This window comes from Tenrec ecaudatus, chromosome 9 (genome assembly GCF_050624435.1).
Source record: "Tenrec ecaudatus isolate mTenEca1 chromosome 9, mTenEca1.hap1, whole genome shotgun sequence".
Taxonomy (NCBI): domain Eukaryota; kingdom Metazoa; phylum Chordata; class Mammalia; order Afrosoricida; family Tenrecidae; genus Tenrec; species Tenrec ecaudatus.
This window is the reverse complement of record NC_134538.1, coordinates 123,368,605-123,390,580: the sequence shown is the minus strand read 5'-3', so window position 1 is coordinate 123,390,580 and position 21,976 is coordinate 123,368,605.

Genomic DNA, 21,976 nt, shown 5'->3' with positions numbered 1-21,976 from the left:
CCCACCCGGGGGAAAGTATCGGTTGTGTCCCCACAGATCTGGAACATGCATACGGACCCCAACACGACACACCAAACAAGGAGGGCAACGCAAAGTACAGAGGTCTACACAAAGAGGCTGGATGACAAGCCGGCCCAAACCAGAATTAGACCGACCCCCACACTCGAAGGGAATACCACAGAAAACAAAAATAGATCGTCTGGAGTGGGAAAGGAACTGACCCACCACACCACATCCAGAAGGAAGCTGAAACAAAAGAAGGAGAAAGGACGTAGTGGAGTACACCTGGGTCCACCAAGCCCAAAGTCGATAGACCAGCTAGAAGGGCCCGTCATACAGAGAGGACCATTCAGCTGACCACACTACGAGATACGACATCCTGCACCAACACATGGCCCTACATGGGACAGCACCTGAGACACAATGGGGGATGGGCGACTGAGCTGACCCCGCCACACTGAGGCAAACACTGGGGGCGTGCAATGGAGCAGCGGAGGAAGCAGAGCAAAGGGAGCCCGAGGGAGTATAAAGGATGGTCTAAAGGCCAATGAAAGGACCTTGAACTACTAGCAATTTTTCTTTTAATATTTGCTATCTTTTTGCTTAGTCTTTTTTAATTTGTTTTGTTTTTTACCTTGTAAATTTTGTATGTTAGTGGCTTTTCTGCTTATCAGTGTGTCAATGTTGCTTCTGTCAAAGCCATGTTCTTATGGGCCACTTGGGTGCAGTCAAAGTCATAACCATTTGTATGCACATATTACTATGTCAGCAGGTCCACCTAGACAAGATAGGCTGGACAAATAATGAGAGAAGAAAACAACAGGACCAACGGTCCTGGAGGGACATGAGAGTGTGGGAGGTAGGGGAAGGGAGGAGGTGTCGCCCAACACAGGAACAAGGGAACAGCGAATGGTTCTAAACCAGAGGAGGGAGGGGAGGGGAGGACTGGAAGGGAGTGACCAAGAGCAAGGTAACTGAGAGGAACTACTGAATCTAGAATGAAGGCCAAACATGGTAATGGGTTGGGAGGAAAGCGAAAGGAAATAGAGGAAAGGAGTGGGAGGCAAAGTGCATACAGAGAAGCCTAAATACAGACATGTACATATGTAAATATATTTATGATTATGGGGGCAATAGATTTATATGCATATATTTATAGGTTCAGTAATAGGGTAGCAGATGGACATTGGGCCTCCTCATGCATAATCCCCCAATACAATAGCACCTCGCCCTGCTAAGCAGCCATTGCAGGATACCCATCTTCCCGACATGATCACTGAAGACAGCCATGTGTGTAAGCAAATGTGGTGAAGAAAGCTGATGGTGCCCGGCTATCAAAAAAAGATATAGCGTCTGGGGTCTTAAAGGCTTGAAGGCAAATAAGCGGCCATCTAGCTCAGAAGCAACAAAGCCCACAGAGAAGAAGCACACGGCCTAAGCGAACACAAGGTGTTGAATGGACCATGTAGCAGATACAAAGGAACAAAAACAATCATTGTGTGATCACCTTCTTCACATAATGGCTGAAGACGAAAGTGTGCATAAGCAAGTGTGTTGAAGAAGGCGGATGGTGCCCGGCTACTGAGAGATATAGCATCTGGGGACTTAAAGGCTTGAAAGCAAACAAGCGGCCATCTAGCCCAGAAGCAACCGAGCCCACATGGAAGCAGCACACCAACATAGGTGACCATGAAGGACAGAGGAGACCAGGTCTCCAACATCAAAGATGGGGTGGCGGTGAGAATCACATCACCGGGAAAGAGGGGGAGTGCATGATGGGGACCCAATGCCCACCTGTAGAGAGCTGAACACCCCTTCCAGAGGGGTAGTGAGGAGGAGATGGGCCACACAGGGTTCAGTGTAACAACAATGAAACTCAAAACCTTCCTCTAGTTCCTGAACGCTTCCTCCCCTCCCAATCATCATGACCCCAATCCTACCTTGCCTTGCGGACCTGGTTGCACCAGAGGATGTACAGTGGTGCAGTGGGGATCTGGAGGCACAGGGAATCTAGGACAGACGAACCCTTCAACACCAGCGGTGGGAGTGGCGACACCAGGAGGGAAGGGCATGTAGAAAGGGAGAACCGATCTCGGAGATCTATGTGTAACCTCCTCTCTGGGAGATTGTCAAGGGGGAGGCGGGTGAGGGGAGACGCCGGGGAGTATAAGATAAGATATAATAATTATTTATAAACTATCAAGGGACCAGGGGTGGGATCAGGGAGGGAGGGGGATGGGGGGAAAAAAAGGGAAACCGAGCTGATTCCAGGAACCCAAGTGGAAGGTGAATTATGAGAGTGATGAGTGCAACGAATGTATAAGGGTGCTTTGCTCATTTGATGTATGTACAGATTGTGATAAGAGCCTTATGAGCCCCAATAAAAAGATTAAAAAAATAAATTAAAAAAAGAAAATGATTAGGGCAAAGAATGTACGATGTGCTTTATACAATTGATGTATGTATATGTATATGTATGGATTGTGATAAGAGTTGTATGAGCCCCTAATAAAATGTAAATAAATAAATTAAAAAAAAAAAGAGTAAGGGTCTTGCTTTGAGCACTAAGGAGCACCCGACCCAAGTCAGGATATTTTCAATTGCCTCATCTGCATGTGAAAGTTGCCTATTGAATAAAGAAGGCCCACAAAGAAGAATTGATGTATATAAACTGTAGTGTCAGAAAAGAAAAGATTATCGAAAGTATCCAGGACTGCTAAAAGGACAAACACATCTCTCTTGGAAGAGGTACATCCAGAGTGCTCCTTAGGGGTAAGGATGGCCAGACTTTGTTCACAGCCTTTGGACAGACTGTCAGGGGAGACCAGTCCCTGGAGAAGGACATCGTGTTTGATAAAGTGGAGAGGCAGCAATAGAGGGAGGCCCTCGAGGAGATGGATGGACACAGTGGCTGCAGCGATGGCCTCAAGCACAGGAACAATTGTGAGGATGGGGCAGCACTGGGCAGTGTTTCGTTCTGTTGTGCAAAGGGTCGCTATAGGTTGAAACCAACTTGATGACACCTAACAACAACAATAACACAGAAAACAATAAAATAACCTCCAAGTGAGAAAGGAAGTTCACTACTTAAAATATATCGTTTACTCCATCCAATCAACTCAAAATAGTCTCTAGCTAGCTCTTAGAACCTGGGAATTTGCTTTGCCTTTTGAGACTTTTCTTTTATGTGTCCTCCATTCCAGAAAGCATCGTATAGATTATTTTCTTGTTAACAGCTATTTCTGCAGTACCAACCTCTGCTGTTTATATGACGCTTCAGTACCACAGCTTAAGGAGCCCTGGTGGCAAGTGCCCTCAGTTATGCATTGGAGCACTGCCTGCAAGGTTAGCTGTTCAAAGCTACCAGCTGCTTCACTGAGAAAGATGAGTGTTTCTGCTCCCATACAAGATTTGCATCCTTGGAAACCAAACGAGCTGTTTACTGTGCCCGATAGGGTCACCATGGGTTGGAATTGACGAAATGGCAGAGGGGGATGGGGCGGGTTGGTTTAGTATAACACCTTAGTCAGTACTTCATTTTCCATTAAGTTTTTACAATTCTGACAGAACTATGTGATAGAGAATTAGATAGGACCCATTTCAGTTTAATAAAATGGAAAATGTAAGTAAATGGCTTCATATTTTTCTGGTGCAAATTCTCTTTTTATTTAGGCCAGCATGATTATAGTTCTATAAAATAATTTCAGACTATAAAGGCATTACTATGCTAATCCCAAGGAAGTCAATTGGGTTTTATATACTAACTATAACAATCAGTAGTATTTTATAGCTATATGATAGTTGTTATGAATATTAATTGCCACTATCAACTGTTCCTGGCTGCTACCATTTGTTTTCCAGTTCTTTGGCTTTACAGTGAAGGTTCTATAGTGAAAACTGCTGCTTACGAACTTTGCAAGGCAATCTGAAATGCGTCCTTGAATCTTTTTTATTCTCTCTAATCTCATCATTTTATTTTTAATGAACGAGCACTTAGAAGGGTATTTTGGAGTTGAGGACTGATTTTCACACTTCTACTATTCATAAAACACAAGACACGTGCTTTATGTTTCATGTAGTTAACAAATAAAATATACTAATCAGAAAATTCAGATTATTAGGTAAATTGCAGAATAGAAGCCTTATGTTTAGATTAATAGGTACAAATGAATTAATTAATAGGTACAAATTAATCAATACAGTGATTAACAGCTATATATGATCTAAAGAAGTCATGGTGGCACAGCAGGTTAAGTGATGAGCTACTAACTGAAAGCCCACCAGCCATTCCATTGGGCAAAAATGAAGCTGTCTGCTCTGGATAAGATTTACAGCTTCAGAAGCCCAAAAGGCAGCTCTACTCTGTCCTGTGGGCTCACTAGGAGTGGGACTGCCCTCAATAGTAGTGGAATGCATGATCGGTGCCAGGGCTTCTTGACTTTCTCCATTTAGAAAAGACCAGATTCACATTGAATAAGGAAGACCAAAGAAGAATCAATACATCTGAAATGTAGTACTGGAAAAGAATATTGAAAGTCCCAAGGATTGCTGAAAGAACAAACAGATCTGTCTCGGAAGAAGCACAGCCAGACTGTTCCTTGAAGGCAAGGTTGGCAAGACATGGTCTCACATCCGTGTCAGGCGAGACCAGTCCCTGGAGAGAGACACCGTGCTTGGTAAAGTGGAGAGGCAGCGATGGATTGATATGGGGCTGCCACCATGGGCTGAAGCAGAAGAACTATTGGGAGGACAGTGCAGGACCAGGCAGTGTTTCTTATAGAGAAAATAGCTTATTCATCTCCTCCTTCCTGTCCCTCGGTGCCACTAAGAATACTCGGGCCTGTGGCAAAAACAATCAGAACTTGCACCTTCGAGACTCGAAGCCCTCGGAGCTGCAGACAGGGAAGAACTGTGGAAGCAGGCTCTGCTCAGACCTTCCATTCTCAACCATTCTGAAATCAGCGGGGATTTGTTACTTTGAGGAGCTGATAAAAACTGAAGACGCCCTCCCCAGGAAAATGCACCTTAGCGTGTATACACTTTCCAGATCCCTTTATCCAAGAAATCCAGGTTTAGAAGATAGGTAAGGAATAGCTTTCCAGACAGGATCAACAGATTTCAAGGGTGAAAGCGTAAGGCTTTTTCAAGAGGAGAAGCGGACTGGCCCTTCCTCCCCAGTTGTTCTTCTGGTCGCTGTGGGTCACACCTCAATCGATGGCACCTCACAACAGCAACCAACTCGAGACTGAAGACGCTCCTGGAGAGGATCTGCCCGCCGGCGCAAGGGAGAGAGGCCAGCTCTGCAAATGATGCTGAGTGGTGTCTTGAGATTCCACAAGGATCATGTGGATAGATTTTCTCCAGGGACATAGGACAACCAGTGTGTGTGTGGGGGGGGGCGGGGGTTGTTATGAAGAATTTTTTTTAAGAAAATGGATAGGTGCATTAGGAAGACAAAGGCCAGGATTGTTGGCTCTCTCTCATCTATCTCTGTCTGTTATGGTAATATACCAGCTCATGCTTCAAGAGCAGCATTGGCGATACCAAATCCCATCAGAATTTAATCCCGTCCACCCACATCCCTGGTCTTACTCGTTCAGGCTTTTTCTGTTCCCTAGACCCAAAGAACATTTCAAAGGGACACGATTTGAGCCCCTCAAGGGTGCTGCTGCGAGTGCTGGGTAAGTCAGAGACGAGAAGTCTTTGGGGAAGGCTTAGAGAGACGGAAACGTCCCTTTCAGAAGTGTACAGACCTAGACGGAGGAGATGTCAAACAAAAACAACATCACATTTTGATATTTTTGTTGAATAACTATCATTGTATAATGAAACTTCCTGAAATTTCCCCTCATATTGAAATTTCCCAACAATTCTGGTATAACTTAGCCTTCTTTTTCAGATTGAAAACCAACAACCAAAACAAATCAGCCAGGTTTGACGGATGCTTTCCTCCAAACAAAGTTCAGTTTGGTTTACCTAAAATCTACCCATTCCTTATAAGAATCTTTCCATGAGGAGAAGTAGGTAAAAGTCCTGACTTGCAAATAAATTCTAAAGCACATCATGTTTGTCTGGAGGCCGCCTGTGTTCATTTTGATCATAATGCTGTCATTTGCTAGGGGAGGGGTTGAAATGTGATGTGTGTGGGGAGAGGGGGGCAAAGGGTTACCTCACAATGTACAGAGTGTCTGATGGGGCCTTTCTATCGATGTTTGCTTTAGAAACTATCTCCCAGTAAATATGCTGGCATTCTCCAAGCAAACATATGCCTGGGTGTTATTTAATTAACCATGGAGCTATGAACATTGTGAAAATCAAGTTTACATATGTTTTCAAACAACATATTTTAAATAAAATTATTTGCAACCAGAAGAGGAAGCTCATTTATTTATCATTCCTTCAACTATTATCTGTCGAGCAGTTCCCCTGTGTGCCAAGCACTGCACGAAGGCTGGGTGGAAGCTGCAAACCTGGGAGGCCTTTCCATCAAAGAGCCAGTGTCTCCTTAAAAAGTCTTTTTAAAAAGTTGGAGTTCTATTATTATTATTATTATAGTGCCTCTGTGGAATAAACTTTTAATAAATCAATATACAGCATTGAGAAGAAAAGACATAGAAATAGCCTTTCCACTATGTAAATCATTTCTAGATTTTTGGCTGCTCATCTGGTGCATTTAAAAATCCTTCTTGGATAAATGCCTGTCATTCATTCAGAAATTCAACTTTTTCATCGTATCAAGTACATTATGAGATTCAGCCAAAGAAATAGCATGGGTATATTTTTAAGCAGCTTCCAATCTAGTGGAGAGGATCAGAGAGGCTCAAATAAACAGGAGAACTCAAGGCGGTGTGTCAGAAAACTTTCAAAAAAGGGAACATATACTGGATTTTAATTTTAGCCTTTAGGCATCATATCGATTCTGTTGCAAGAACTCAACTTTACCCTTTGAGGTAGTTAGTTCATTGTGCCAACCTGGCCAATAAACACATGTGGGATTAATTGAAGGGCGGAGAGATAAATGGCTCAGCGAGCCTCGCCTTTTTTGTCTCTTGCTCTTTGATCATCGGACCAGTGTGCGGTTGCCTTGCTTGTTCTGTGCCTCAATTTGCAAGCTACCCTACCTGTGGGACACCTAACCCATGGACGGTGTCGCTGTAACTTGAGATTCCTGCAAGACCTGCTTCACCACACCATTGGAATTTACATCTCTTGAGCTGGGGACTGTCAGACCCTGTCATCTGGCTGACTGTGGGTGACCTGCCTTGCTGTTTGCTGCCTGTGCCAGGATAGCCTGAATTGCTCTACAGAGGAGGACCCAGCGGCCCTCAAGACTTGAAGGACTGCCAGTGTCTCACAACTGTCTCACCGGAGTGAGTTGCACCAAGCATTTTGTACTGCTTTATAATTTAATTAACTGTTTATTTCTTATGTTATATATCTATCTGTATAAATATATATATATAATTATTAGCATTCTGGTTTTGTTTCTTTAGAGAACCCTGTCTAAAACAACCTTGTAGCAAGGAACCCTCAAACCAAGCCCATCGCCGAGTTGAACCCTAGAGTTCTGAAAAGGGGGTTGTAGGCCAGGTAAGTTTGAGAAACTATGATCTCAGTGGAGGCAATTTTTCCAAGACACCTATCCTGTTGATGGTAAACATCGTGGTGGATGTAGGCATCACCTTCCTTCCTCCAAACAGTACACAGATCTTTCCCAAAATTATAGTCATCTTCCTAGACAGAGAAGCTACTCTTGAGGCAATGATTTTTTTTAAATCATTTCATTTCTCTGCTGGAACATTCATAAAATCAAAAACAAGCTCCATATTTCCAAAACAAAAATAAACCACCATTCAAATTGTTAATGATCACTGGAGAAGAGTGGGGAGGTCGTCCCGAGGCGGGAGTGGAGTAGGTCGTCTTGGAAGAAAGGCAGTGTGAGAAAGGCCCTAGACGGAAGCAAGGGCAGGGACAGGGGCAGGGACGTAAGAGGATGAAGATGAATCCTCGGAGTTGTCGTTTTAATTTCGTTGGAAACAAGTGTGGCTCATGTAAGGGAGGGGTGAACTCAATGTAACAGGTGTGCAGTAATATAGTCCAGTCAAGACTGGGGTCTATGCTGAAGGAGGCCAAATCGCTCTTGTGAGCCATTTGGCTGTGGTGAGTCATTGAGTGCTGACTCCTAGTGACCCTGTGCACGAGCTAAGGAACCACTGCACCATCCTGCACCAGCCCCACAATTGTCCCTACGCTCGGGCCCATGGTCGCTGCAGCCACTGTGTCAATTCGTCTCCTTGAGGGCCTTCCTCTCTCTCACTGCCCCTCCACTTCACCAAGTTTGAGGTCCTTTCTCCGGGAACTGGTCTCTCCCGACATGTCCAAAGAATGTAAGACCAAGTCTCCCCATTATTGCCTCTAAGGAGTACTCTGGCTGTGCTGCTTCTAAGACAGATTGGTCTGTTCTTCTGACAGTCCATGGTATTTGCAATCTGCTTCTCCAGCACAATTCGAATGCATTGATTATTCAGGCTTCCTTACTCAATGTTCAACTTTCACATGCATAAGAGGGATTTGAAAATATCATGGCTTGGGTCAGGTGCACCTTAGTCCTCAAAGTAACATCTTTGCTTCTCAATGCTCTAAGGAGGTCTGTGTAGATTTACCTAGTGTAACTTGTCTTCAGAACTCTTCACGGTTACTTGAACATTGATTGTGGATCCAAGCAAGACATAATCCTTTATGACTTCAACCTATTCTCCATTTATCATGAAGCTACCTATTGGTCCAGACATGAGGAGTTTAGTCTTCTTTACATCAAGTCATAAATTGAAGAAGAAATTGGCTTTGGAAGAAGTAGCTGATAAAAACGTATGCGTATCATGGAAACATTGTGAGCTACTGAGGTAGGTCGAAGACCTGGTTGTGAATGTCAAATGGAAGTAGAGATTGGAGGGTGACAATTCCTGACCATGCCACCTAGTTGGCTGACAGCACTGCACACAAGACTGGGTGCCTGAGTCCCAGGGCCGGCACTTCGCAGGTGAGCAGAACATCAGAATCTGGAAGCAGGCCTCTCAGCAATAGAGCAACTTGATGTCATAATCCTACACCAGACACTGCTCCCACATCTAGCATATCACCTCTAGTCACCGAGCATCATCCAGGCTATAACCTGTCAATTAACAATACTCGGGCGCTTTGTACTCAATTGTACTCAAATAACAATACTCAGAGACAGTTCAGTGATTGAGCTTTAGAAGACGTGCGCTACTGTTTCTTCCCCCAACTTCATTCCCTGGAGCCTAGACTCCGTCCTGGATCCATGTCTCTAGGTTCACTTGCTGTTTAATCAGTAGTTTTCCTTTCCCTTTCATGGGGGGGAAGTGTAATTTCTACTATTTTATTTTTATTCTTTCATTTCCAGGCCCTGCTTCTTTCTTTCCATCCATTCTGTTGTAATGACTCCTTTCCCCATCAGTTGATTCAATTCAGACCAACAACTTATTGGGAATTGCAATATTCCAGACACTATTCTAAGGTTTGGATATATAATGACGAAGACACAGCATTTGGCTTAGTGAGCTCATAGTCAATGTCATAGTGGGAGTATTTTTTAAAGCATTGATAATACTAATATCTTACATTTGCATAGGAATCTCTGAATGATACAAACAGTTAACATATTTGCTTGCCAACCTAGAAGTTAGAAACATGAGTCCACTCAGTGGCACTTGGAAGAAAAGCCTGGTGATCGATTTCCAAAATACAAAACATTGAAAATTCTATGTAACGCAGTTCTACTCTGATGCACATGGAGTTGTCTTGTCTGCATCGTATTGGTGCATTTGCATAAGCAGGATTACAAACTTAAAAGCCATCAAGGTCTGACAATTCATGTAAATTAATGAAACCTGCCAGGAGTTAAACCTGTTGGAGATTGTCATTTATCAGAAGGTAATGAAATTTTAAAACGCTAAAAACATGTCTATTAAAACCCAATAAGTTTCTGGGCTGTAAATGATGTCAATGGCTTAACATTATACTTTTACTAAAGCAAGCTGTTTTTTTAAAAATTACATTTGACCAATATAAGAAACCGTGAGACAATCTGGGACAGTGGTATCAACCTGTTTATAAACAAGGAAATAGAGGTTATAGTCCCTCTTCTAACTACGTGAATGAAATTGTAATTATTATTCTAGTAAATGATCTAAGATACTTTGTCAGTATAGTAACTCATCTCAGAGGAAAGCTTCCTGTGAGGTTGGGCCGTTTAGAATGCAATGTGTGTAATCGTGTATAATGCCGAATATGACCTTGCTTGTCTGGAACTAGTATTCACTGCCTTGACCTTAATCACCACACTTAACTATCCCAAAGTGCTCTGCATTGGAACAGATCCTGACTCCCAGTGAGCCTGTGGAACAGAGGAGTGCTGCCTGTAGAACTCCCAAGGCTGGAAAACCTTTACTGAAGCCAACGGCCACATCTCACTCCTGTAGAGCCTCTGGTGATTGGAAGCGCTGATCCTTCTGGTTCTCAAGCAAATGCTCTAACCATTGAGCAACCAAGACCCCTTATGCTTAAATGTTGCTGTTATTGTGAAGGGCCTTCCAGTCCGTTTCAACTCATTCATCATAGGATGTACAGCCAAAGAAAACCCCACCAGGGCCCGTCACACCTTCACAGAAATTGCTATGTCTGAGTCCCTTGTTGCAGCCCTGCGTCAATCAATCTCTGGGAGAGTCTGCTTCTTTGCTGCTGCCCTGCTACTTTACCAAGCATGCTGACCTCTCCAGGAACTAGTCCCTCTTGGTAACATGTCCAAAGTCTTGTCCTCGTCAGTCATCAGGAAGTATTCCAGCTGTACTTCTTCCAAGACACAGTTGTTTGTTCTGGCAGTCCATGGTATGCAATATTCTTGGCCAGCACAACTCAAATACGTCAATTCTTACATGTTCTTTATTTACTGTCTAGCTTTCACATACATTTGAGGCAATTGAAAATGCCATGCTCGAGCCAGACACACCTTAGTCTTCAAAGTGCTTTTTAGTACTTCAAAAAGGTCTTTGGTTGAAATTTTCCCAGTGCAACACATTATTTAATTTCTTGCTTAATTGCGTTCATGGTCATTGATTGTAGAATCAAACAAAATGAAGTCCTTGACCACTTCAATATTTTCTCTATTGCGATGTTCATTGGTCCAGCTGTGTTGATTTTTGTTCTCTTTGTGTTGAGGTGGTACAGTAAGTTAAGTATTGGGCTGCTACCCACAAATCAGTTGTTTCAGCCATTTGCTCCACCGGAGCCTCAGAAACCCTGCCCTATAGGGTCACTGTGAGTCAGTATCAACTGGATGGTTATGTGAATATGAATCTCTTCCAGTGGGTTGACCATGTAGTGGTCTTCCAAATTTCTTGCCATGGACCAGTGAACATCTCCAGACTACATCTACCTGTTGACACATGTCAATCAGTATTCGTTAAATGCCTTGTTTGTCTTCAAAATGCCTGTACTTCTTCCAATACCATAGACCATTAGTCATGTAAAACCTCCTGAAATGTCTGGATCTTAATCCATTGGCTTTGGTATCATGGCTCTCTGAATTACTTATATCTTCCTTTGATGCATCCTGTGTTATTCACTGATTAGATTCTGTCAATATTGCAACTTGATGCTTGAAAATATTCTTCAGTTTCTTTCAGCTTAAGAAATGATGAGTGTACTAGTAATTGTTGTTTTTCAAGCTCCAGGTCTTTTCACATTGCATAATATTTTGTCTTCACAAGCCATCCTTGTAAATCTCCTACCCAATTCTTCCACTTCCTCTTAGAAGTGCAAGACACATGGTTCAACTAGAATTTCTTTTCTGTGCGATCTCACGAAACAGGTGTAACTCCTGGCCAGAATAGTAAGATGTTCCAAGATTCCACTTTCCTTCTTTCTTTTTATTTTATTAAAAGATCATTTCATTGGGGGTTCTTATAAATCTTATAACAATCCATACATCAATTGTATCAAGCCTATTTGTACATATGTTGCCACCATTATTTTCTAAACATTTACTTTCTATTGATCCCTTGGTATCAGCTCATTTTTCCCCTCCTCCCATCCTTGCGACCCCTTGATAAATTACAATTATTTTACAATTACAAAAATTATTATTTTCTTATCTTACACTGACCGCTGTCTCCTTCCCTCATACTTTCTGTTGTTTGTCTCCCTGTGGGTGAGGGTTTGGCTATGTATTGATCACTGCAAACAATTCTCCCCTTTCTTGCCTCCTCAAGGAGAAAGCAACAGGACTAACAGTTCTGGAGGGACTTGTGGGGGGAAGGAGGCTGGGGAAGGGAGAGGTGAGCAAACAACACCATAGGCAGAGGAACAACTAGGGAATTAAAATCAACAACAAGGAGGACATAGAGATACTGGGGGTGTTGGAGCAACAGCAATCTAACTGAGAGGAATTACTAAAAGGTGGAAGGATAAGTATGATGGTGGGGCAGGAGGAAGGTAAAAGAAAACAGGAAAGATCTAGGAAGCAAAGCTATGGATAGAGGTATAAACATAGGTGTGTACATATATAAATACATTAATTTATAAAAATAGAGGTATTGGCCTATGCACATATATTTATATGGCAATACACTGAGGTAGTGGATGGACATTGGGCCTCTGCTCATGCCTTCCCTCAATGCAAGAACACTTTGTTCTAACAACCTGGCATTCTGTGATGCTCACCCTTCTGGAATAATTGCTGAAGACAAAATGGGTGCATAGGCAAATGTTGTGACAAAAGTTGATGGTGCCTGGCTATCCAAAGATATAGCATCTGGGGTTCTGAAGTTAAACAAGCAGCCATCTAACAGAGAATCAACAAGCTCACATGGAAGAAGCACACCAGCCTGTGGAATCATGAGGTGTCAATGGGATTGGTAACAATCACCAGAAGACTCGAAATAAAACAAACAGAAAACCATATAGTTGAGAATGAAGGAGGTCAGAGCAGAGACCCAAAACCCATCTGTACACAATGGGACATCCCTCACAGAAGGGTCACAAGGAAGGGATGAGTCAACCAGGGCACAGCACCGATAGAACACACATTTTTCCTCTGGTTCCTGGAGGTTTCCTAACTCTCAACTATCATGACCCCAGTCCTGCCTTTCACTGCAGGCTAGACCAGAGCATGCGCACAGGTATAGATAAGAGATAGAGCTCATGACACACGGAATCCAGAAACAGGAATGGGAATATCAATACCAGGAGGGTAGTGGAGAGGGAGGGAGAAGGTGGGAAGACTCTACTTTCTGACAACAGTAGTGCCAAGTAAAAAATGTAGATTATGGAGATTTGCTGAGAGAAGACACCAGTTCAAACAGTCTTCCACCGGGAAGAGAATCCCAGGAGCAAAAGACCCACTGAATGTAAATCAAAGGCTTGAGAGTCCAAAGGAAAATGCTAATGAAATGACCACTAATGATGAGATATAAACACTTCTCATCTAGAAACTGTATCTGACTAATCAGTGGGGGAATGTCACAGTTTGAGTTTCCTGAGGAGCAAAATTTGAATTTAGTATGCAGATGTTAATAACAAGCATCCTTGAGATCAATACCTGTGGAAAGGAATTAGAGGAAGCAGGCTTGATTGAGGAAGCAGTAGCACTGCAGTTTAGGCTCAGTGACAATTTTGGCTGACCCTAAAAGAAGTTCTGTACTTAAAATGGCAGATTTCAACTTTCCTAGCATTTATAAAAATTTCCATGTCTAAATTTAACACACATATGTGCGTAAATATCTTATTTGGGGCTTCTTGACTCTAGAGACCATTCTGTTGCACTTACTCAGCACCTCAGCCTCAAAGTCTAGAAACTTAGTATTTAGCTTAATAAATATTTCAGGAATGAATGCTCTTTTTGATACTTAGAGACATGTTTGCAGGTGGGAGAATCTTGCAGTTATATTGAGTTCTCTATAGAGATAATTTCCTAGCTTCTGAATGAGATGTCAAGTCTATAGAAATGGAGCATACCTGAGGTTCTTTGAGCTGAAGACCTCTCAGATACTAATTATAATAATTAATAAGATATAATCTAATGTAAGGTAAATTATAATTATTAATAAGAGAATAATGAAAAAAGAGAATAATGATAAATGACACTATTTTCACTACTTTCTTGAAAAATAATTAATCACCAGTCATTAAAGTCCACTGAGAGGAGAAAAAAAAGTAATTAACCAATAAATGAATAAATAAAAGTAACTAACCAGAATTACTATTTAAACTAGAAATGTTATTTTTTTAACCAAATCATTAGCTTTTAACAGTTTGAGCTTCTTTTATACCCTGTTTAAAATGACAGTCATAAACTATCATTTTACCATTAGTAATGTCCAACTCAAGGAGCCATGTTGGCTCAGTGGGTTAAGTACTGGGCTACTGACCACAAAGTCAGAGGGCCCACCAACCACTTCAAAGGTGAAAGATGGAGAAATCTGTTCTCACGAAGATGGATAATCTAAGAACCCCTATGGAGCAACTCTTGGTCCTCTCAAACCTAACCCAACCCAACCCACTGCTGTCAAGCTGATGCTTACAGCAGCAACCCGATGGGACAGGCTTGACTCGCCCTGTGAGTTTTGGAGACTGTAACTTCAGCAGGAAGCCCCATCTTTCTCTCTCAGAGAGGCTGGTGGTTTTGAACTGCTCACCTGGTGGATCACAACCCAACACACAACCACTACCCAACCAGGGTTCCTTGGAGTCAGTTGGATAACAGCAGGTTTGGTTTTACTCTCTTTTTAAATGTCCAATCAGCTCCCTCTGGACCTCCTAACAGGCAGCCCTATCCTTGGACCAAGTTGAATGTTGGCTGTGGTACCACTGACTCAGGCACATACTGGACTTCATTAGAGTGAATGTTAAATGAAAGGGGGAAAGTTACATAGTGAGCAAATGCCTTTATTCTTGTTGATTGGAATCTTAATGCTTTGGTTTCCTTTAAAACATGACTTTTTAAATTATTCTTACATCCAGATGGAGATGTGGTGTTAGTATTCAAAGATCACATCTATTTGTGGCTGATGAATAATGCTTTCTTAAGCAAAAGTCCATTTTAGCCTAATTTTCACATACTTCTCACATTTTCTGAGAGTCATTTCATATCCTAAATATAAAATGCAAAGGAAAGGGGGGGGGTGGTAAAAAGAGGAAAAGGAAATAAGGAGACCATATCACTCAGTTTTGTAGGAAATTTAAATGTCTTTGAACTTTTCTTACATTCTTAAAATATTTTTAAACCAGTGATTACATCAAAAGCCAAAGGTCTGTAAGTTGCTGCTTTGGGCGTGGTAAGAATAGGAGTGATATTTCTAGACTTGAAACGGTCATTCCATGATACCCACCTTCCCGACATGATCGCTGAAGACAAAGCGGGTGCATAAGCAAACGTGGTGAAGAAAGCTGATGGTGCCCAGCTATCAAAACGATACAGTGTATGAGGTCTTTAAAGGCTTGAAGGCAAACAAGTGGCCATCTAGCTCGGAAGCAACAAAGCCCACAGAGAAGAAGCACACAAGCCTAAGTGAACATGACGTGTTGAAGGGATCAGGGAGCAAACACCAAAGAACAAAAACCATCATTGTGGGATCACCTTCCCCATATAAACGCTGAAGATGAATGTGTGCATAAGTAAGTGTGGTGAAGAAGGCTGATGGTGCCCGGGTATTGAGAGATATTGCATCTGGGGTCTTAAAGGCTTGAAAGTAAACAAGCGGCCATCTAGCCCAGAAGCAACAAAGCCCACATGGAAGCAGCACACCAACATGTGTGATCATGAAGGGTTGAAGGGACCAGGTTTCAAACAACAAAGGCGGGGGGGAAATTATATCATCATGAATGAGGGGGGCACGTGATTGGGACCCAATGCCCATCTGTAGACAGCTGGACATCCCTTGCAGAGGGGTAGCGGGGAGGAGATGAGTCATTCAGGGTTCACTGTAGCAACAATGAAACTCAAAACCTTCCTCTAGTTCATGAACGCTTCCTCCCTGCCAATTATCATGATCCTAATTCTACCTTGAGGACCTGGTTTGACCAGAGGATGCACAGTGGTGCAGTAGGGATCTGGAAACACAGGGAATCTAGGCCAGATGAACCCCTCAGGACCAGTGGTGAGAATGGCGACATCGGGAGGGAAGGCGTGTAGAAAGGGGGAACTGATCTCGGGGAGCTACATGTAACCTCCTCTCTGGGAGATGGGCAACAGGAAAGTGGGTGAGGGGAGACGCCGGGCAGTGTAAGATAGGATAGAGTAATAATTTATAAGTTATTAAGGGTTCATGAGGGTGTGGGGAGCGGGGAGGGAAGGTGAAGGAAAAAGGAAAATGAGCTGATTCCAGGAACCCAAGTGGAAGGTGAATTTTGAGAATGACGAGGGCAACCAATGTATAAGGGTGCTTTACTCAATTGATGTATGTATGGATTGTGATAAGAGTTTGTATGAGCCCCAATAAAATGATTTTTTTTTAAAAGAAAGAAACTAAACAAAATAAAATCACACATAAAATGGCAGTACATCAGTTATTCTGACCTTGAGCCTTTATTAGCATTCAGGGTGCCTCTGTGGGCACTTATAAATCAGAGCCAGCTGCCTGAAGACAGTTGTTTCCAACCACTTCTCATGTTTACAAAATAAATGATGAAGATTATGTCCCTCTAAGTAGCATCTTCCTTCTTACCCAGTTGCTTACAGCTTCCTTTCTTGGGTAAGAGAGTCCTAATTTTTCCAAATCGCGAGGTACTGTATATACTCTAGTATAAGCCACCCCAAATATCAGCCAAGGCTCCCGATTTTACCACAAAAACTGCATTAAAATGTGTTGGAATGGCAGGAATAGAAGAATAGACACTTATCTCACAATAACGGGTGGAAGTCAGGGGAGAGCAGGCCACACCCAGGGAGGTACATGAGCATCCAACATAAAAAGGGGTGAAGGGGGAAGAAGGAGGGAGAAGCGGGATGGGGAGAAACTGAGATGATGACATGGGGGAACAGGGCACTAATCCACCCAGGGGGCGAGTATTGATTGTGTCCCCACAGAACTGGAATGCACATACAGACCCCACCATGAGGTGCCAAACCAGGAGGGCAACGTAATGTGTGGAGGAATCCACAAAATGACTGGACTATATGCCCAGCCCCAACCAGAACCAGCCTGACCCCCACCGTGGAAGGGAGTGCCACAGAAAATGAAAACAGATCTTCTGGTGAGGGAAAGAAACTGAGCTACCACACCCAGAAGGAAGCTGAAGCAACTGAAGGGGGAGGAAGGGAGTGGAGCACACCAGGGCCCACCATGCTCAGCGGATGATAGCCCGGCTTGGAGCGGCCAATTCACAGAGAGGGCCATATGGCCGGCCCCACTGCAAGATGCGACATCCTGCACTGATAGATGGCACTAAACGGGCCAGCACCAGAGACACATTGTGGGATGTTTGACCGAGCTGACCCCACCACACTGAGGCAAAACACTGGGGGCGTGCAACAGAACTGCGGGGGGGGGGGGGGGGAAAGAAAGCAAGGAAGTCCAGAGTATCAAAAATAGACGTTTGGGCCAGGGCGTGGCACCCCATCAGACTTGGCCAGAAAACACTCCTAAAGGTCAACAAACAAACCTTGAACTAATGACAGACTTTTCTTTCTTTCTTTCTTCTTTTAGATTTTGTATGTCATTGGGTTTTTGGTTTGTTTGTTTGTTGTTCCTGCCATTGTCGCCTTGTTTTTATGCGTCACTTTGTTTGGTGCTGTCGAGGCCATCTGCAATTTTATGTGCATATTATTATCTCTGCAGGTCTATCTAGATAAGATAAGCTGGATAAACAATGTGGAGAAGAAAACAACTGGACAGATGGTTCCGGGGGGGACATGGGAGAGTGGGAGGTGGGGCAAGGGAAGAAGTGTTAACCAACCCAGGGAAAAGGGACCAACAAGTGATTCAAAACCAATGGCAAGGAGGGGTGGGAGGACTGGTAGGGAGTGATCAAGGGTAATGTAACTGAGAGGAATTACTGAAACTCAAATGAAAGCTGAGCATGGTAGTGGGGCAGGAGGAAAGCAAAAGGGAATAGAGGAAAGAAGTAGGAGGCAAAGGGCATACATAGTGGCCTATATACAGGCAAGCACATCTGTAAATATATTTATTGTTATGGGGGAAATAGATCTATGTGCATACATTTGCAGGTTTAGTAGTAGGGCAGCAGATGGACACTGGGCCTCTACTCACATACTCCCTCAATACAAGAACACTTTGCTCAACTAAACTCTCATTCTATGATACCCACCTTCCGGACACGATTGCTGAAGACAAATGTGTGCATAAGCAAATGTGGTGAAGAAAGCTGATGGTGCCTGGTTATCAAAAGATATAGCCTCTCAGGGCTTAAAGGCTTGAAGGTAAACAAGCTGCCATCTAGCTCAGAAGCAGCAAAGCCCACAGGGAAGAAGCACCCCAGCCTGTGTGATCACGAGGTATTGAAGGGATCAGGGAGCAGACCAAAGAACAAAAACCATCGTTGTGTGCTCACCTTCCCCATATAAACGCTGAAGGCAAATGTGTGCATAAGTAAGTGTGGTGAAGAAGGCTGATGGTGCCCCGCTCTTGAGAGATATAGCATCTGGGGTCTTAAAGGCTTGAAGGTAAACAAGCGGCCATCTAGCCCAGAAGCAACAAAGCCCACACGGAAGAAGTATACCAGCCTGTGTGATCACAAGGGGTCAAAGGGACCAGGTATCAAGCACCAAAGAATAAAATATCATATCATCGTGAATGAGGGGGGGGTGTGTGATAGGGACCCAATGGCCATGTGTAGACAACTGGACATCCCTTGCAGAAGGGTAGTGAGGAGGACATGAGTCACTCAGGGTACAGTGTAGCATCAATGAAACACACAACTTTCCTCTAGTTCTTAAATGCTTCCTCCCTCTCTCCCCACTATCAGGATCCCAATTCTACCTTACAAACCTGGTTAGACCAGAAGATGTACAGTGGTGCAGATAGGAACTGGAAACACAGAGAATCCAGGACAGATGAACCCCTCAAGACCAGTGGTGAGAGTGGTGATACCAAGAGGGAGGAGTGAAGGTGGGATTACAAGGATCTACATTACATATAACCTCCTCCCTGGGGGATGGACAATAGAAAAGTGGGTGAAGGGAGATGTTGGGCAGTGTAATATATGATACAATAATAATTTATAAATTATCATTGGCTCATGAGGGAAGGGGGAGCAGGGAGGGAGGGGGAAGAAAAAAAGAAAAGAAAAATGAGGATCTGATTCCAAGAGCCCAAGCAGAAAACAAATGTTTTGAGAGTGATGAGGGCAACAAATGTATAAGTGTGCTTTACACAATTGACGTACATATGGATTGTGATGAGTTGTATGAGTCCCCAGTAAAATGATTTTTTTAATGTGCTGGGAAAAACTTGGCTTTTACACAAATATATATGGTAGTTAAAATTTGAACTTGCTTATTAAACAATCACTGCTTAGACCCTCTGATGCCTTGCTAAATTATGTCATTAGATTCACACACGAGTTAAAATGGATTGCATCTACAATAAAATCTAAACAAAAGATCTTGCTTCCTCCCCCTCAATCCATATCTATCTATCTATCTATCTATCTATCTATCTATCTATCTATCTATCTATCTACCTATCTGATTCCATACATTTAAAAGAGCAAAACATATCTTTTAAAATCTGACTAGTGAGAGCATGGCACTTTGGTTAGACTTTCCCCTCTGCCCTCTGTTCAATGGGTTGCCTATTCCCAGCTCCATTTGTGCTCCCAGATTTGCATTCCAGCAAAGCTTGTGTTTTCAGCATGACAGAGTCCGCTCCAATCACGGACATGGCCGCAGCCTTCTGCCTCAGCACCATCGCCTGACGGGTCCGATTTCATTAACCTTTTCTAACTGATGGCTGCCTCAGGGTCTGTAGATGAGGTGCCTCTAAATGAGACATATTTTGTGTTTCTCTAATTACAGAACTATCTTGACAATGACAGTCACTGCCTGAAATTACTCACCCCTGTTTCCTTAGAATCTGGAAGAGGGAAAAAAAAATTGTCAAGGCTGACAGTCTACTCTAACATTTCAAAAATAGTGATTTCCTTAGCTGCAAATTGCCTCCTATTTTGCTTTGTCCTTTCTGCCTATTAGGTAGCTGTCCTCCTGCAGCCTTCTTACCCCTTCCCCAAAGGTCTTCACCAATCATTCCAGAACAATATGACCACTGCTCCTTCCCTCTGTGGCCATGGCCCACCTGGAGCCCCCAGAGCATAAAGCGAACATCAGCTTTTGAAAGCCCACTGAGGCGCTGCAGCCATCCCACGACTCTTGCGGGATGGGCCTGGGGGCAGCATAACGAGACCAAGTGACCAAGGCATCAGTCTTCTAGACAAAGATTCCAAGTCCACTCGTCTGCTTAGTGCTCCCATGGAAAACAATTAGCAGCCTAATGAATTCCCTGTGCCGCATACTGAAGGGGGAATGTAGGGAATGAGATCGATCTCTGTGGGCTTTTTTTTTTTTTTTTTAGTGAGAGCAAGATACCCTTTCAATGCAGAATAGAATCTTTGGGAAAGAAGAGGTGACTTAAGGAAAGTCACTGAGGCCACTGATCTTGTGTAAGATCCCTAATTTACATTTAGGCCCCGACGCCAGACAGGACTGAAATGTGCCGCCTCTGGTGGCTACACACATTTGCAAGGACACAAAGCAAATGGAGGCATCTGACTTTTTATACGCTTCTTTTTTTAACAGTCACACTCTTCCTTTCAACAAGTCCGTCTCAAGAAAAGCAACAGTTTGTTATAATGGCAGATCAGCCCATGAGTCTCTGCATTAAGAAAATTGATTGATGCATTAATGAGTAGTGCTTTACTGTAAACCCAATTATTTATAGTGATGGCACATCTTTATTAGCCCTTATCACCACAAGCACAGCATCAACTACTTTATGTCAGTTAACTAAACACTGTAAATCCAGATTCTGCATCTGTCACTAGGTTGGCTGCTAAAAATTCAATCCAGCTGTGATCCTGAACTAGCACAGATGACTGACTATTAGGGGTAGAAAACTTCTTTATTATGAAATACTTTTATTGAGGGCTCTTACATCTCTTAACACAATCCATACATTCATCCAGTGTGTCGAGCACATTTGCACATATGCCACCATCATCATTTTCAAAGCATTCTCTTCCCACTTGAGCCCTTGATTTCAGCTTCCCATTTCTTCTCGGAGATGATCAAGGTCAACACTTACATATCCTGGTTGTGCATCAGGATCATCTACAGTCATTTCAACCCTTTTGTGACACATGGGGCACATGTCACCACCAATATTTTCACCCTCTCAAGTTTCTTCAGAAGCTCCTAGCCCGGTCGCAGCACAGCACATGCTACTGCCTGGTGAGGAGCTGTATACTGCCTGAATTAGAAGAGAAGCTTCATTCTACGAATCCTCCCACCAGTGCCCCTCATAATTCTATCAAAATCTAGATTTCAGCATGCCTTCCATTATTGAAGAGGATCCCTGGTGGCATAGAGCTTGCGCATTGACCTGCGATCATCAAGGTCAGCGGTTCGAAACCACCAGCACCTCTGCAGGAGACAGATGGGACTTTCTACTCCCATAAACAGTTACAGTCTCAGAAACTCACAGGGCAGTTCTCCCCTGTCCTATAAGGTCACTATGAGTTAATAGGGACTCGATGGCAGTGATTTTGGGGTTTTCTATGATCAAAAGGAGACCTGGTGCTACAGTGGGTTAGACAGTGGAATGCTAACCATAAGTTCAGCAATTCAAATCCACCAGCCACTAGGTGGGAGAAAGATGAGTCTGTCTGCTCCTGTAAAACTATACAGTCTCAAAAACCCTTTGAGGTACTTCCACCTTTCCTATGG